The sequence below is a fragment of the Podarcis tiliguerta genome, assembly GCF_965153285.1.
Source record: "Podarcis tiliguerta genome assembly, chromosome: 17".
NCBI lineage: Eukaryota > Metazoa > Chordata > Lepidosauria > Squamata > Lacertidae > Podarcis > Podarcis tiliguerta.
In genome coordinates, this window is record NC_139550.1 from 24,626,091 (window position 1) to 24,643,297 (window position 17,207).

The window sequence follows — 17,207 nt, forward strand, 5'->3', positions numbered from 1 at the left end:
CCCCGCTTTGTGTATCCAGCCTATACTCTGTGGAACAGGGCAGCTGATTATCAGGCTGCTTCCCCCCCCACCCCCCCCACCCCCACCCCCTTTTCTGCAGTACTTAGCACTTGCTACACAGTAATGTGTCTGAATGCACCGGGGGCAACCGTGTCGTAAGAATGCGCTCAGTGGTGTTTTCCATCACATTTGTTCACAGTTTAGCTTCTCCTCCTCCTGAGTCTAGCATTTTATATGGAGATTTTAGAAGAACATTTGGCTTCTGAAAACAAAAGCTCAAAAACTGGAACACCTACTTCCAGTTTTGCAGTGTTTGGGCTCCAAGTTGTTTGTGAACTAATGGGATGGCCTGGGAATTGGATTCAGAGGCTGAACCTGAGGATTCCCAGCCTGCACAGGAGTCCCTGCCTCCAGGGCCGGCTGAGCCGGGGCTGGGGCTTGAACCTGAAGGGCCCTCATCTGTGCCGGATCCTCAGGAGCAGACACCAGCTGAATCCACTCTGGCTCCAGAGGTGATCCCATTGCCTGCAGGTGTGTCTCTCTCAGGACCCATTGCCTGCAGGTGTGTCTCTCCCAGCCCTGTCAGGGGAAGGTGAGGTTGCCTCTGGGTCCAGTAACCCTTCAGCCTCTCCGGAGCTGCAGAGGCTCAGGGTAGAGAGGCAGAGGGAACTAACTTCTCACAGGAGGAGTGCTCGCCTTAAGGCCAGGGGAGGCGAGTCACCTGTGGGCCAAGACCACCCTATGCCTCAGAGGAGATAAAGGCCAGTCAGCCCAGTCCCAGGTTGCGGGAGCAACATCGTTGGTAACCTGTTCCTGCCGGCACCCTGACCTGCTCTCCTGACCATGCCTGACTCCTCGCTTGGACCTTGCTTCACCCTGATGGATAGCCTCCTTACCTTCGACCTAGGACTGGACTCAGACCATGCCGCACGGTACCCCCCCCTCCCGGGACCAGCACAACTATGCTGTTCAAAAACCGAGGCACCACTGTACTAGGACAAGATGTACTGCATTATGGTACTTATTTTGAAATTTGCATCTAGGTTGGAATTCAGTGTAGTGCTAAGTGAAGTATGCATGCACGAAATTAGATGCATTTGAGCAATGAGAATTTCCTCCCTCTGCTCCCTCATATGCCCCCTGCTCAAAATCTGTTCTGGGGGTTCCTGCAATCCTCCAGAGCAGCTTTAGGGAGCATGGGAGGCATGTGGGTGGGAGGAGACAGGGGAAGTCCCTTTGCACGAGTAGACCTTGTTCCACACATGCAAGGACTTAGCTGAATCCTGGCTTAGATATATAAAATAGCTTATGCATTTTAAAAAATGCAAATGCATAACTTGTCACCCTAGAAAATTCAGGAGATTCGGCCTATTCAGAAAATTCAAACCAAATAGTTTTCATTTAAAAACATCCACCAGTCTCCCCCGCAATACTTCGAGATATCACTGGTGGAGGGAATCTGCTTAGTAGAGACAACACAAGAAATGTCAGCTGAAGACCTGGTCATTGAACTTTGTTTTTCTTCCCAATGGGTTTTTTCCCCCTAACTCAGCAATTATATATCTCTCTCTCTTAAGCGCACATCTGCTTTACAAACTGAACTGGAAGGAGGGACTTGACCAATGTTCACTTGAGGATTTGGTTTTTTGATTTAAATATTTTCTTCTAATCTCATGCTTCCTCTTTCACTTGGCAGGGCTGTGGAAAGAAAAACAATGTCGTCCTGTGACATTGTTTACAGCCTGTCAGGAAGAGGAATTTGGTTACCTTTCGCAAACGGTGTGGTGCTGGCTTGTTTTTTTTTAATCTCCCAGTCATTTACTTAGGGGCTTCATTTTAATGGCATGACATGGCTGGCCATGGTGAGAAACCACAGAAGAATAAAAAATCTGGATGAAATATGGATGTTGAATCTGTGCTGCTATTTAATACAATTTTTTTTTATTGTTTTCTTAGCTTGCAGTGGCAGAAATTCTCTGCAAGTGATACATCCTGTAACATTAAGGAACATGTAATCCCCCAACTGGAAAACTCACGACTCCTTTAATGACAGGTTCATGGGCGCTTAGGGAGCACTTCACCCATGTTCTACCCCGCTGCAGCGGGGGCAGCGTTCAGTATTTTCAGATGAAAAATACATAACTCCACTTCAAGTTATGAACACTTTTAATGGGAGGAATCCAATTTAGCAAACCCTTCAAGTTCCCACTGCAAGTCTCCAAACTGCTCACTTGGTTTCGCTGGAGGGTGAAGACCTCTTTACTTGTACTTCCAGCTTGAGGTGATTGGTGCGGTTTTATTTGCTCCTGCTTTGAAGAATGATTATTTTAACAGTGAACCTTCCACGCGCTTACCTGGGAGTAACTCAGTGGGGTTTATATCTGAATAGGCACACATAGAATTGCACTGCAAAGCTACCTTTATGGGCTTGCTGTTATTAAGGTGTGGTTTTAGTTTTGACTCCAAATGTTTGTTTTGTGTTTGGTTTGTGTTTTAGAAGCCATCCTGGGATTCTTTTGGAAAGATAATAGATAACCAAACAAGTGTGGACACTATTTTCATCTTCTGAGCAACAGAAGGTTTTTGTTTTTAAACTTAGAGGGGAAAGCGAGTAAGGAGGGGCATGACAGAGGCACATAAACTTATTTTTTTCTCTACCTCACATATAATGTTGTTTACTGGGATTATCCAATGGAGCTGAATAGTGGGATATTCAGGACCACCATCCTTTTTTTGCTAGTGAAATCAGGTACGCAGGGAAACCAGCCGTATCCAGTCTTATCCAGTCTGCAAGACCTCTCAATCTGTCCCATCAGGGCTGTCCCAGTGAGACTTGCCCACCTGTCAATCATTAGTAAGCATCTATGGCATTTGTCTCTTGGGCCATTTTTGCACTTCATGGCATGTGAGCAACGTTGGAAGGCAATCTCTGCATTTGATAACAGTCACCTGTGTTTTCTGCTCCCAACAACTGCTACAGGGTGGTCATTCCACCAGCCATAGAAAGCTTCCAAACTAGTATTATGTCTTCCTTGTAGGTATCTGGACCAGGATGGCACGGCACCAGCTGATATGAAAGTCTCTTGGTGGCTTCTGTGTTTCATGCCACTTCTAGGCTCTTCTCAGAAGCTCCTCTACCAGCCATCAGGCTGGAGTCTTGCATTAGTACTGAAGATGTGTTGAACTGGGTTTCTCACAGATAATTTAAGGGAGCACTTATAGAATAATGGCCACTTATGAGCATAGTTATGCTAACTGGAGCAAGAGATACAGCTTGACTGGTAGTAAATATATTTTTTTCCAGCTCCCTTTCTGCCTTTAGCTCCCTGAAGGCAGAACACAACTTTGTCTTTCAGAGGCATTTAAAATGAAGCACTGAAGTCTAATGGTTCTCAAAGTGGCAGGTGAAGGCACAATCTGATTCCTCCCCATGTAATTTGATTGGACCAACTCACTCCAGCATCTCTTCATCTGTGCAGTACCCAAGGCTGCATGCCCTAGTCAGTATGTTGAATATTTTTCACAGGGATATGTCAACCTGAGTAGACCCATGTTTGTCCTGCTCCCCCCATTTCCCTTGTCTTAACTAGCTTGGGGTCAGCTGCACCCATTGCTCAACACTGCCCATTTCATAGGGGATCCATGCAGGTACCTGGACTTTTGCAAGATGAAACGTTTGCTCCTCCCCAAAGCACAAGTTAAAATGCAGACACTTAGCCCTATTAATTCTCACTGTGTATGTGTTTTCTCTCCCTGTAAATGGTGGAGGTGTAAGGTGAAGGGAACACTGAAAAGGATGCCTCTCAAGAACACCAAGTCCTACTCAGTACAAGTAATCCAGAGCTAGAACATCACCAACATGTGGCTGCCTAGTCTCTGACTGAAGACTTCAAGTGAAGGAAAGCCCACCACTATCTTCAAAACTGGTTTAAAGCCCTAAACGGCCTTGGCCCAGTATACCTGAAGGAGCGTCTCCACCCCCATCGTTCAGCCTGGACACTGAGGTCCTCCTCTGAGGGCTTTCTGCTGGTTCCCTCACCACAAGAAGCAAAGTTACAGGGAACCAGGCAAAGGGCCTTCTCAGTGTTGGCACCTGTCCTGTGGAATGCCCTCCCATCAGATGACAAGGAAATAAGCAACTATCTGACGTTTAGAAGACATCTGAAGCCAGCCTTGTTTAGGGAAGTTTTTAATGTCTAATGTTTAATGCCTTTTTAATCATTTGCTGCAAGCCGCCCAGAGTGGCAGGGGTATAAATAAATTATTATTATTATTTATTCCACTGTCATAGTGCTCTTACCATCAGGAAGTTTCTCCTGATGTTCTGGAAAAGATTCCTCACTGTTGTTAGCATACCATGAAGAGGAAGTCTCAAATCCCACTGACTTTGGAAGAAGGCGTTCCCAAATTAGTAGCTCCCCCTCTGCGGGGAAGGGCAAGTAGTTTTGCACTGGGCCTGCAGAGATTCACAACTGCAAAGTTTAAGCAAGCCAGTAAGAGTTCTCAGGAAAGCACAACATGGGTGCAGTTTGATTTTGTTTGTTCTTTCAGCATAACCGAAACCTTTTAAAGTAAGCACCTAACTATTGAAGGTTGAGATAAAAAAAGAAATTGTACCTGGGGGGTGGCGGGGGGAGTGCAGTAGAAATGTCAAAGGCAGAAGAAATCCAGTTGAAGCAGAAGCAAAAAGCAACATGATACCATTTTAAGCCCCAGGGACTAGTTCAATGGAAGCAAATCAGATTGTTCTAGGCCCTACATAAGACAACGAATAAAACACTACAATGCATTTGTATGTAGGATCTCTAAGGACTAAGGTGACATGAAAATTCAAGTCCCGCATCCTTTTCAGTGTTCCCTTCACCTTACACCTGCACAACAGGTATTTTAGCAGATAGGGAACAGAGACTTGCATAGATTTTGATGAGGACTGTACAATGAATTCATGACTAAGTAAGGAGGTGGACCCAGAGACAAACAGCAGCGAAAAAAGCTAATGCTATTCTAGGTTGCAGCAACAGAAGTATAGTTTCCAGATCAAGGGAAATAATAGTACCACTCTATTCTGCCTATTCTGGTGGGACGTGGGTGGCGCTGTGGGTTAAACCACAGAGCCTAGGACTTGCTGATCAGAAGGTCCCGTTGCTTGGTCCCTGCTCCTGCCCACCTAGCAGTTTGAAAGCACGTCAAAGTGCAAGTAGATAAATAGGTATTGCTACGGCAGGAAGGTAAACAGCGTTTCCGTGCACTGCTCTGGTTTGCCAGAAGTAGCTTAGTCATGCTGGCCACATGACCTGTATGCCGGCTCCCTCGGCCAATAAAGTGAAATGAGTGCCGCAAGCCCAGAGTCGGTCACGACTGGACCTAATGGTCAGGGGTCCCTTTACCTTTACTTAACTTATTCTGCTTTAGTCAGACCACACTTGGAACACTGTGTCCAATTTTGGGCCCCACAATTTGGAACGTGTGCAGAGGAGGACAACCAAGATGATCAAGGGTCTGGAAACTAAGCCTTATGAGGAGTGCTTGACGGAGCTGGGTATGTTTACCCTGGAAAAGAGGAGACTGGGAGGAGATACGATAGCCATCTTCAAATATCTCAAGGGCTGTCACATGGAAGAGGGAGCAAGCTTGTTTTCTCCTGCTCTGGAGGGTAGGACTTGAACCATGGCTTCAAGTTGGAAGAAAGGAGATTCCTATTTAACATTCGGAAAAACTTTATGATAGTAAAAGCTGTTCAGCAATGGAACAGACACCCATGAGAGTTGGTGGGCTCTCCTTCCTTGGAGGTTTTTAAGCAGAGTTTGGGTGGCCATCTGTCATGGATGCTTTAGCTGAGATTCCGGCATTGCAGCGGGTTGGACTAGATGATCCTTGGGTTACCTCCAACTCTAAGATCCTATGAAACTGTCCAATGAATTTCCATCTTATGTTCTTTTATGTATCTCTCATGTGATCTTTGATTTCTCTCTGTAGACCAGTCTCAATTGATTCGGAGTTGTCACAAGCTCTTCATGGGCATTCAAATGGGCCCACGAGGGCTCAAACTCTGCCCCTCTTCTTCCAACCTGTGTCTTTAAGTCTTCAGAGAACTGCCTTCCCCTGAACATGGCTGCAATCCTTCCATTCCTTTAGGAATCCTGAGGATTCTAACCATGTTCAGCTGAAGGCAACTTGGATTTTCTTTCAGACATTGGTGCTCAGTTTGCTGCAGTTGGGAGAGGAACTGGCATCTGTTTGGGCACTGCGGGTTGGGGGAGAAATTGGATTCCGTTCACATTTAGAGGTGAACCGATGTAATTTGCACTTTCTGGAACAAGATGTGAAGCCAAACATGGCCATCCTTTGAAGTTTGCACTTCTCTGAATTTTTCAGGGCAGTTCTCCAGCCAGAAATGTATTTACTAAGCTAAAGTGTGCATGAACATGCACATAGTAGCAAAAAAAGTAACAGAGAAAATTGCATTATATTAGGGAAAACGAAGATCTTTTAGGCTTTCCAAAATGTGTTCATTAGGCAAGATTGCACAGGAACAATGAAAACAAATTCACGTCTGCAATCAATGCATTTAGAAGTAGCAAGTACAACTCAAATTTTCCCACCCAGTTAAACTTACCCTCTAATCTCCACCCTCTTATCTCTCTCTCTCTCTCTCTCTCTCTCTCTTCCAACTGTCAACTGGCAAAATTCCCCAGCCGTCATCCCCCAACTGTCATTCCATCCACATTCCATCCTGCCAACGATCTCCTCCGCCCTTTCCTTGAAACACAAACCCCGAACATGGTTCATTCCCAGTTCAAATCAGGATTTCTAGCACAGTCAGACCCACTACCTCATTCTGTTGACCAGGATCAAACCTGATGACACAAAAGTATTTCTCTTGGACGTGATTCATCCGTTTAGTAATCTGTCCCCCAGTTTCCCAGAGCTGTGAAAAATAGCCACATCCCGGAATCTACGACTCCCAAGAGAGACTGTGACAAAAGGAATGCAGTCTCAGCTCTGACTCATATATCTGCAAGTCAGTGTTTTTCTTTGGAGCACACTTTATTTCCCCCGCTTTTTGAGACTTCCCTTTTTCTGCGCATTGGAACAAAATCTTTCCAGCAGGTTGGCATGCCTGTGTGTCCACTCACTGCTTCTGGGCAACAGCTTCTCTCTCTGATTAAAGGCTATAACAAACTTCTACAAATAAAGTTTTCCTGTTGTCTGCCTCCCCCAGACCCCTTACTCGATGCACTTCAGGTTTAAGTAGAGTTGGGACACATAGTACTGCAGTGGTACCTTGGTTCTCAAACGCCTTGGTTCCCAAACGCCAAAAACCTGGAAGTAAGTGTTCCTGTTTTCAAATGTTTTTTGGATGCCGAATGTCTGATGCAGCTGTCGGCTATTGTTTCTGGGGTGCCTGCACCAATCAGAAGCCGCGCCTTGGTTTCTGAACATTTCGGAAGTCAAATGGACTTCTGGAATGGATTAAGTTGGAGAACCAAGGTACCATTGTATTTGGCGCTTTTGTTTTTGCCATTTATTTTGTGGGTGTTTTTTTTGTAGGCCTTTTTGGTTAATTTGTTTTTGTGACTGTGTGGAACTGTGATTGATTGATTGATTGATTGATTGTGTGACTGTGGAAATGGATAAAATCCAAACAATGACTATCATCAGTGCAAGTATAAGGAAAAATAATAATTTTAATTTTTATCATCTACAATACTGTCTTATTTATTTTATAGTACTGTATAATGATTATTGCCTTCATTTTATGGATCAATGGTCTCGTTAGAGAGTAAAATTCATGTTAAATTGCTGCTTTAGGGGTTGTTTTTAAAAGTCTGGAACAGATTGATCTGTTTTGCATTACTTTCTATGGGAAAGCGCGCCTTGGTTTTGGAACGCTTTGGTTTTCAAACGGACCCCTGAACGGATTAAGTTTGAGAACCAAGGTACCGCTGTATAGCATGTATAACCTAAATATTTGTAAAGTTTTTGCAGATATAATCTGCTTGAACCTGTGGAGCAGCATAAAACACAGAATCAAATGTCATCCTGCCAACTTCCAAGATATTTTTTTTAAAAAGTCAGTGCTTCAGTGGATTTGAAACATGGCTGTTGGATTCCCTGCCAGGCCCCCCCCCAAGTGTGCCTTGGTTTTGGAACGCTTTGGTTTTGAAATGGACTTCTGGAACGGATTAAGTTTGAGAACCAAGGTACCACTGTATATGCAAGGAACCTGAATGCTCTGTGAATATTCCCTACATAGCAAGTGTCTAAGGAACAAATTCCTCATAGGGCTTGGTTTCCAGACCAAGGATAGACAAGGTTCCCTTACCCACCCCTAGTACTGCCTTCAGCCAAGGATAGGACTCTCAGATAGCAGGCAAAGAAGCTTAATGATCTCAGGGCTACTTAACCATCTGCTCATCCATAAGGTAAAGGGGACCCCTGACCATTAGGCCCAGTCGTGACTGACTCTGGGGTTGCGGTGTTCATCTCGCTTTATTGTCCCAGGGAGCCTGCGTACAGCTTCCGGGTCATGGGGCCAGCATGACTAAGCTGCTTCTGGCGAACCAGAGAAGCACGGAAATGCCGTTTACCTTTCCACTGGAGCGGTACTTATTTATCTACTTGCACTTTGACGTGCTTTCGTACTGCTAGGTTGGCAGGAGCAGGGACCGAGCAACAGGAGCTCACCCCATTGCGGGGATTCAAACTGCCGACCTTCTGATTGGCAAATCCTAGGCTCTGTGGTTTAACCCACAGCGCCACCCGCATCCCACTGCTCATCCATACATTGCAATATATCCATGGGGCAACTTCCCAGGGGCATTTGAACCCCTGTTTGCGTGTCAAGGCCCCCAGGCCTCCCCATTTGTTGGATAATAACAATAGACACAGTATTTTAGGTTAATGGGCAAATTAAAGGCCACAACTTTATTGGTTACAGAATGTGAGTGGTATTGGCTTAGGCATTGGAATTGAACCGACTATACCTGACTCCTGCCCACCATGCAGGTAGTCTAGTAAGGGTCAACCACCAGTAAGGGGAGCCCTGTTGATGTACATTAACTAAGAGCTCCCCCAGGGTCCCCAATGGGGTCGTGGCATGGCCCTAGCCCCTACCTGGGCATTGGACAAGAGCCACACACCCAGATCCCTTTAACGGAATACTCTTAAAAAGGAGGTGCAAGTGATGGCTGCAAACTCCCCTCCCAAGAACCTAGTTTTACCTGTGCCTAACCACCTAACCTTACAAAACTTGTGACGATTGCTATGAGGTAGGCAAAAATCAAATGGCTGGTGCCATTTGCCAAGTGTGGTGTAGTTAAGAGCAGTGGATTTGTAATCTGGCGAACCGGCTTTGATTCCCCGCTCCTCCACATGCAGCTGCTGGGTGACCTTGGGCTAGTCACACTTCTCTGAAGTCTCTCAGCCTCATTCACCTCACAGAGTGTTTGTTGTGGGGGAGGAAGGGAAAGGAGATGGTTAGCTGCTTTGAGACTCCTTAAGGTGAGGGAAACCCGGGATATCAAGTCCAAACTCCTCCTCTTCTTCTCTTTTTCAAGTGGAAAAATTCCTACCAGGCCCCCTCAACAGGCAACCAACCAAGATCCATAGCAAGGCCAAGATGTACAGTGGTACCTCGGGTTACATACGCTTCAGGTTACAGACTCCGTTAACCCAGAAATAGTGCTTCAGGTTAAGAACTTTGCTTCAAGATGAGAACAGAAAGCGTGCTGTGGCGGCGTGGCGGCAGCAGGAGACCCCATTAGCTAAAGTGGTGCTTCAGGTTAAGAACAGTTTCAGCTTAAGTAAGGACCTGCAGAACGAATTAAGTACTTAACCCGAGGTACTACTGTAGAATGCATGGAAGAAAGGCTGGAGGGCGGGAGATCCACGGAAGCAGGAACAAGAAGGGAGATCCCCGGCTGCGTACCTGTTTAAATACGCTAAGCCACACCCCCCAGCAAACCAGGACGCAGCCAGGACTCCCTTCATGACGTGGGGGCTTAGCCATGGCCCTGTTGTGTATGGGGAGACCATGTGGCCTGCCCGCAACAGCGCCCCACAAGGAAGTGGAGCAGTCTTCCAAAGCAAATCGGAGCCACACAGCCAGTGAGTGCTCAACTGAGCTGCAGCAGCACTTTCAGAAAAATAGATTGGAAATAATACTCCTTCCCCCCAAAAAAGGTTTTGGAGAATTGCACCCCCCCCACACACAAATGATATCTCCAAGTTTTGAACCCCAAAATTAATTAGAAAGGAAAAAATAAGGAGGGCCCCTAAATATATGTGTTAAGAAATGGCTCCATAGTTGCAGCAGAGATCCAGGAACTTTGCCCTTCACTACTTTATTTTGTGAAGTTCCTTAAAAGCAAATGGCTTAGATGACTTATGCCCAATAATAAAAAATACATTATTTCTTATGTTTATTATTGATTTTTATATCGCCCCCACTGCATACATCAAATAAAACATATGCCTGATAAAAGGGAAAGTTAATGATCAAAGGAACGATCAAGAAAAGGGCGCGATGTGTGGGGAGAAAACATGGCAATCCGATGCCATAACAAACTTGTTTCATAGGAGGTAGATCGGGGTTCTTCCTTCCAACTTTTTAGCCAGGCAAATTCCCCTTTTAGTCAAGAAGAGCTTGTCCAAAGAAGTACGTCAGAGAAAGCAACTCAGGTTAGTGGCAAACTACATTAACGGAAGACAGGTCTGTCTGCTAAATATGGCTTGGGATCTGGGTAGAATGGTGTGTATTTTAAGCTACCCGTAGGGAAATCCTAAGTCATCTTTTAGTAATTGCATAAGATAAGAATCCAGGTCAATCGTCTCCAGATCATCTGCTGACTTTGCAGATGGCAAAAAGCAGTGTGGGTACCAGAATATCATACTGTTTATTCTCCTAAGAAATCAAAAGGAGACGGGTGGAAGGAAGCTATGATGGAAGGAATTTTCCGGCATATCCTTTGTTACTTCTGGGACTGCCTTTTGAAATATCACTTCACAGGTCAGCTTGAATGTGGAAATGCTACACGGGCATTAGTTGCCCAGGTTATTGGTACTGAATTTCACCACATGAGGCTGCAGCCCGTGATAAATCACTGATGACTCGTCCTTGTCCGAAAGGCTTGGGTCACTTATATCTATGGAGCTGGATCCAAACTTAGTCTTCATGGAAGAAGGAGAAGGAGGACTTCTCCTGTCCATGGAAGGCTTTAACCAGAAAAAGAGATCTTGCAAGCAGAAGGAGATTTCCCCATGTTCTTCCTCCCTCAAGAGTCCCTACCCACCAATGCATCAGGAAGTTACCCAATTCTCAAGTACAGTGGTACCTCGGGTTAAGTACTTTATTAGTTTCGGAGGTCCATTCTTAACCGGAAACTATTCTTAACCTGAAGCACCACTTTAGCTAATGGGGCCTCCTGCTGCTGCCACGTCACCGGAGCACGATTTCTGTTCTCATCCTGAAGCAAAGTTCTTAACCCGAGGTACTATTTCTGGGTTAGCGGAGTCTGTAACCTGAAGCGTATGTAACCTGAGGTACCACTGTATTTGTTGGGTACAAGAGGCTGGAGGGAGAAGGGAGAATTATCAAAACTCCTTCTTTTCTGCTGCTTGGAACTGCTGACAGGAGATGCTCCTGCTGTTGGAAACAAACTCTGGAGCCAAGCCATGCGTTTTGTTCCTTAAGTGGAGTTTATCTGAACTGGTGGGACTTTTTGTGCTTTTTTTTTTTTTTTTTTTTTTGAAATACTTTATTAAACATGTGTATATGTGTAACTTGAGTTTGCCCTATTTATAGTGCTGCTCTTTCCCTCTAAATCCTTTAACAGCTTTGGATCAAGTTACCTATAAAAATCGGCTCCTACCATATGTACCTGCACAAACTTCAGACCCTCCTCCGATGCCCTGTTCCATCTGCCAGAGGAAGTGAGCTTAGATACGTGATATGTAAAAAAGCCTGTTTATGTTCTGTTTATGTTTACTGGTCCACCTTTATGTTCAAACTGGGTAACCAAGTAGCCATAACATCTTAATTTTCACAACAGCACTGCAAAGTACACTGCTATCATTCCCATGTCAACAAGTGGGAGGCTAATCTACCGGTGGGATCCCTGAAGCGGTGTTTGAATCATGAGGGCAAAGAGGGGCTGAAGCCTCTTACATTTTGTGGTAGTAGTCCCTTAGTTTCTGCTTTTTGAAGGCTATGAGGGACCTGGAGAAGTCACAGGTGGGGCTTGTGGAATTCTCTCTCTCTCTCCCCTACTAAAGTCAAAATTTTATGCATTTAGGAAGGAGTTCCACAACTTCATGTGGCTCATTTCTCAAGGATACCCACATAAGGTCAAGCAGAATGTTGACACCTATGACTTTTTTTCATCTGGAACTCACAGAAACTCAGTTCTAGCACCTCTCAAGTGGGCGCCATTGCCATTATAAGAGAACAAGGGAGGCACTCATTGTCAGGTGTGTGTGCAGGAGCCAGTTTCTGTGACCAATAGGACTCTGCAGGACTGGGGCCTTCCTAAGTTTGTTCTGAAGAGGCAAGGCGTGGCCGCACAGGTGAGGCTGATTGGTAACTCACAGCACCTGGTGGCAAGAGCCGGGAAGGGATATAAGGTCAGCATTTTCCCTTCGGCTCTTTGCCACAGCAACACGCTCCCTGCCTTGCTGTCTTTGGCTCCTTGCTTCTTGATCCTTGGACCTCTGACTTCATGACTCCTTGCTTCCTGACCCTCGGACCCTTGGCTTTCTGACTCCTGGCTCTCTGACCCTTGGACTCTTGGCTTTCCGACTCCTGGCTTCTGGACTCCTGTTCCTGCTCCCACCCCGCCATCTCGCCCCCGGTCCCGACGTTCCCAGCTGGGACTTCGATCGCCCGTGAACCAGACTGTGACATTCATGGTGAGTTACAGCACCTCTTTTTCTTGAAAAATAGCACTGTTTACATCTGAGGCAAAATCCGATCACACTCCTGACATGCTATCAGCTGGACTGCTTATTGGCTATGAGGGAGGCCAATCATTTTGGAATTTTAACAATAAGATAAAACCATAGAGGGTTTTCTACTATAAATTTGTAGAATCCTAGAACAGGGAAAGGAGGAGAAATTTGTAGGTGTCTATATTTCCCCATTAAAGTAATTTTACTTGCTAGGAAAGGCATTAAGCTGATCTTGTGATACCTTGGCTATTTCTATCAAGAATAGAGTGCTCTCAAATCCCACTGGCTATTCTGCAAATGAGAAAGATTCTGAGGCTGGTTGTATTAGATGTGAAGCTCAGGATCTGTTTGAGGAAGTCTGAGGCTAACTATTAGCTGTAAGAAGATTCCACAAGTGTGACTTAACTTTTATAAAGCAGAGCGGGGGAATTTAATACCACCCAAAGCCAGTCAAGTAATAGATTTGGCTTCCCTCTCGCAGGAGTCTTCCTGTCTCCCTCCTTCAGCTGCCACAGCTCATCCCGTTCCCCTTTTGTGAATGATCTTTGTGTCATTGCCATCGCAAAGTGAACTGGGAAAGAATTTCCTCGGCTGCTACTTGATACACTATTATTCGCCTCTTATCATTTTAGCAAGGCAGTTTGCTGCTGTCAGAGGTAATGGAGACTGTACCACTAAGAAAATTGGCTGTAATTTATTTATCAATTGTTTTCTGCATACCACAAAATAGGCCATCTACTTTATGGCTGGGTCTAAGGTATTTGAGAGCCCCCGAAGTTCATGGTTTTCCGGTATTCTAAGTTCTACTTATGGCTTTTCCTGTATATGACACACAACACCACCTCTGTGGTCTTGAAGGCTGTTTTCTTCTTTGCTTTCTTTAGTCACAAATCATTCTGAGGCGTCCCTTAAGTGCATTTGTATTGTTAAGTGCACCGGCCTGATTTGGTGTTAATTCAATTTGAGTGCCCTTAATATCTTGTGGGGGGTGATGCAATGCTTGCTAGCTGTACCTTGTAAAAAAAAAAAAAGAAACAGGTTTCAGGTCTGCCTGAGAGCTGAGCACCTTTCCCACAGCAATTTACCAAAGTTGCTGATAAAATTTTCATAAGGAAACCTTTTTAGTCTGACCCTATTGTGTTATCCCACCATTAAGACCCAGGGAATTGAGACCATCTTCTGGTGACAGTTTATTACGTTCTCCATTATTGCTGCATATACGAAACCTGATGGGTCACCTCTCAAAAAGCCTTCTTCTTTAACCACAGGCACTGCTCTCTAGGCCTGGGCCTGGGTGTGTTATCGTTTGCTACTCTCCCTCTCCCTCTCGCTTTGTCAATATAACGGAGATGCACTCTTTATAAACAGGACACCTCTAACCTTGGCATGACAGGAGATTTGAGGGAAGTTCAGGGCCAGAAGGAAAGTAAAGAAAAAGGAGGCAGAGGGAATACAGCGAGATGCCAGAACTGCACTAGGTAGCTCTGATTGATGGGAGGAAAACTCTTCAATAAAAATCTAATGTGAAAAGAATGATGATCGATGCTATCTCTCTGTTGCTAAAGGAACTGGATTAGGGAAATATTGACTTCACTCCAATAGTGGACCGAGGGCCAAAATGACAATGGGGAAAGCAGTGTAGCAGATGATGGCTCAAACCCACTATGTCTCTTGAAGCTCCGCATTGGGGTGGATTCTTCCCCCACCCCTTGCATTTTGAGGGAGTGGGGGTGAAAGTGTCTGTGAACAAATGCGTAGAGTTAAGGAGGTTGGATAGGTTTAGTTTCCTCCAAATTAGTTCCCTCCAAATTAGTTCCGAATGAAATTAGACAAGCACCTAGCACTTTGATAATTAGGCTGTTACTAAATACATTTTTATTTAGGAAGGCTTCCTTTGAAGTGTAACTCAGCAATTTTATGGAATATTAACTGTACAGTTGTTGCTGAAGTTTTACTGCTTTTAGTTTTCTAAGGCTATATCTTTTGAATTTTGTCTTACTGTACACTGCTTTGGTATCTGTTAGCTGTAAAGAGGCTGATAAAACTCTAAAATAAAATAAAAACCCTCACCATTATGAAGCTGAAAAGCAAACCTAGAGAACTTTCCGCTCAGTCCTGTCTACATTTACGGACTCATTGACCCCCTACTCATTGAATGTTGTTAACTTCAATTGATTGACACATGTAACATATCTGCTTCTGTCCATTTTTTAAACCTCACTTGCAAAACATCCCATCTGCATTGGAAACACAGCACAACACACACACACACGCAACTTCACTGCCCAATTCCTGCACCCAATGGAAGGGACTCTTGTTTACAAAAGCTACAATAAATGTGTTAATATGCCACAGGGCTCTTGGCTGTGTTTTGTGGCAATAGACTAACATTCCTACCCTTTTGACCTCTGTTTAATGGATGTGGGAACAGACCTCGGACGTAAGTGAACAATGTCTGGTGTACAGAAACAATGTCGGTAGGTGCCCAGTGTGTGTTTTTCTGTGCGCATGGCTGGGCTTTATGCAACTTTAGTTATGTGTCACGGAAATGATCTGATGAATTATTAGATAAAGCTTGAGGCAAAGAAAGAGCAGAGACACCTGTCAAAGGACTGTGCTGAGCTAGAATTTATAATACATTAGCTTATCACCTCTTGATCTCAGAGAGAAATTGAGGAAGATGAAAAGGATACACTTCTTCCCATATAACAGGGATGTGGCCCTTCACATGTTGCTGAATACCAACTTCCATTGGCGAAGGATGATAGGGTTTGTGGAAAAATAACTTCTCGAGCGTCACAAGTTTCCCACCCCTGCTGTACAAATATTTGGGGAAAGTGTTATACTTTTGTGTCTGTGTATTTGAACAACTTGTGTTTACAGCCTTTAGTTTGGTGCTTGTGGTGATAACACCACTGGAAGCAGACTACAGTTTTACTCCTTTACAAAGAACCCAGGAACCTTGCTCCAAAAATTGGAGGGGAAGGCAGAGATTTCATTCTTCCAAAGGCTATCCCAATGTATTCTGGGGCATTAAAAGGATAAAAAAGAATGCTTTCATGTAGGCTGCCCTCAGCTTCTCCAGAGGTGGTTTTAGGGTAGCACGACTGGTTCAGCCACACTGGGTGTTGTGCTGCAGGGGGTGCCACAAGAATGCTGTAAAACAGAGCAAGAATTGGGTTGTGTTTCCCCCCCAAAATTTTAATGTCACACAGGGTGCCACTAAAATTTGAAAGCCCAAAATCCACCAGTGGCTTGTCATCAACTTATTCTAGGAGATAGAATTCAAATAAAATGGCATTATAGAGGTTCTGGACTGGTCCACACCGTAGAAAGGCCTCTGAATGACCCTTAAGAAACTGTTAGCAATAAATGTAGGTGGTATGATAATTTCAGATGAATGGGATCTGCCCTTTCTTGTTTATACTCCAATACTTTCCAGCTGTATTTTCCAACTTGAGAGGTAAGCAACATATTGGGAGGGGTTTCTGTTGAGAAGCCAGCATGGAGTTGAGGATTAAAGCAACTCTCCCCTTTTATTTTGTTATAAAGAAAAGCCAAATCAGTTATGGATCTGCTACATAACCTGTAGTTTGGTCCTATGTGAGAGAGATAACGTTTTCTAAGGAACAGATGAAGATTATTGGTTTGGAACTCTTAAATGCTAATATTGTATTCAATAATCAAACAAGGCAAAAACCCTGTCGAGTTAAGATCACAGCTGAGTCAAGCTCCACAAAGCCAGGAAATTGGAAGTAACCTTCCATACACAGGTGTGCCCCATGACCAGTGAAGATGCTGTACAATGTCAGAAATTGTGCTTGTTTGCAGACTCCCTTCTATGGTACCCCACCAGCAAATATCTCCCATGTTGTTCTGGTCCTGGGTTGCCTTATAAACTTGGAGAAGTCCCATAGCTCAGTGGCAGACCACTGGTTTTGCATGTAAAAGGTCTTGGGTTCAACCCCCAGCCTTTGTAGGTAGGGCTAGAAATATCTCCTGAGCAAAACTCGGAATGCTGTACTCTGCCAATAGTAGGACTCCTCCTCATCTTTTTACATACTGCCATATCTTTCTGCTTGTGGAAATAACTGGGAAATGTCCTTGTTTTGGCATTAAGTACAAGTTTCAACCAAAAGAGTAGTTTTGGAAGCACCATCAGTATTTGATAGGCTATTTCTCGATGTACTTACGCAAAGAGTCTCCTCTGCATTCTCTTAGGGCATTGTTTGCTTGCTGCCTTATTTGTGCAATGCTCC

General features: G+C 44.7%; 1 long non-coding RNA gene across 1 annotated transcript; it reads right to left on the reverse strand.

Annotated features, from left to right (window-relative positions):
• Positions 1–2,148: 2,148 nt before the first annotated feature.
• On the reverse strand, positions 2,149–5,129 carry LOC310667981. Its single transcript, XR_014506506.1, has 2 exons — positions 4,301–5,129; positions 2,149–2,309 (listed from the first exon to the last, which is right to left on the reverse strand). It is a non-coding gene; the product is annotated as an uncharacterized lncRNA (long non-coding RNA).
• Between the last annotated feature and the right edge of the window lie 12,078 nt (positions 5,130–17,207).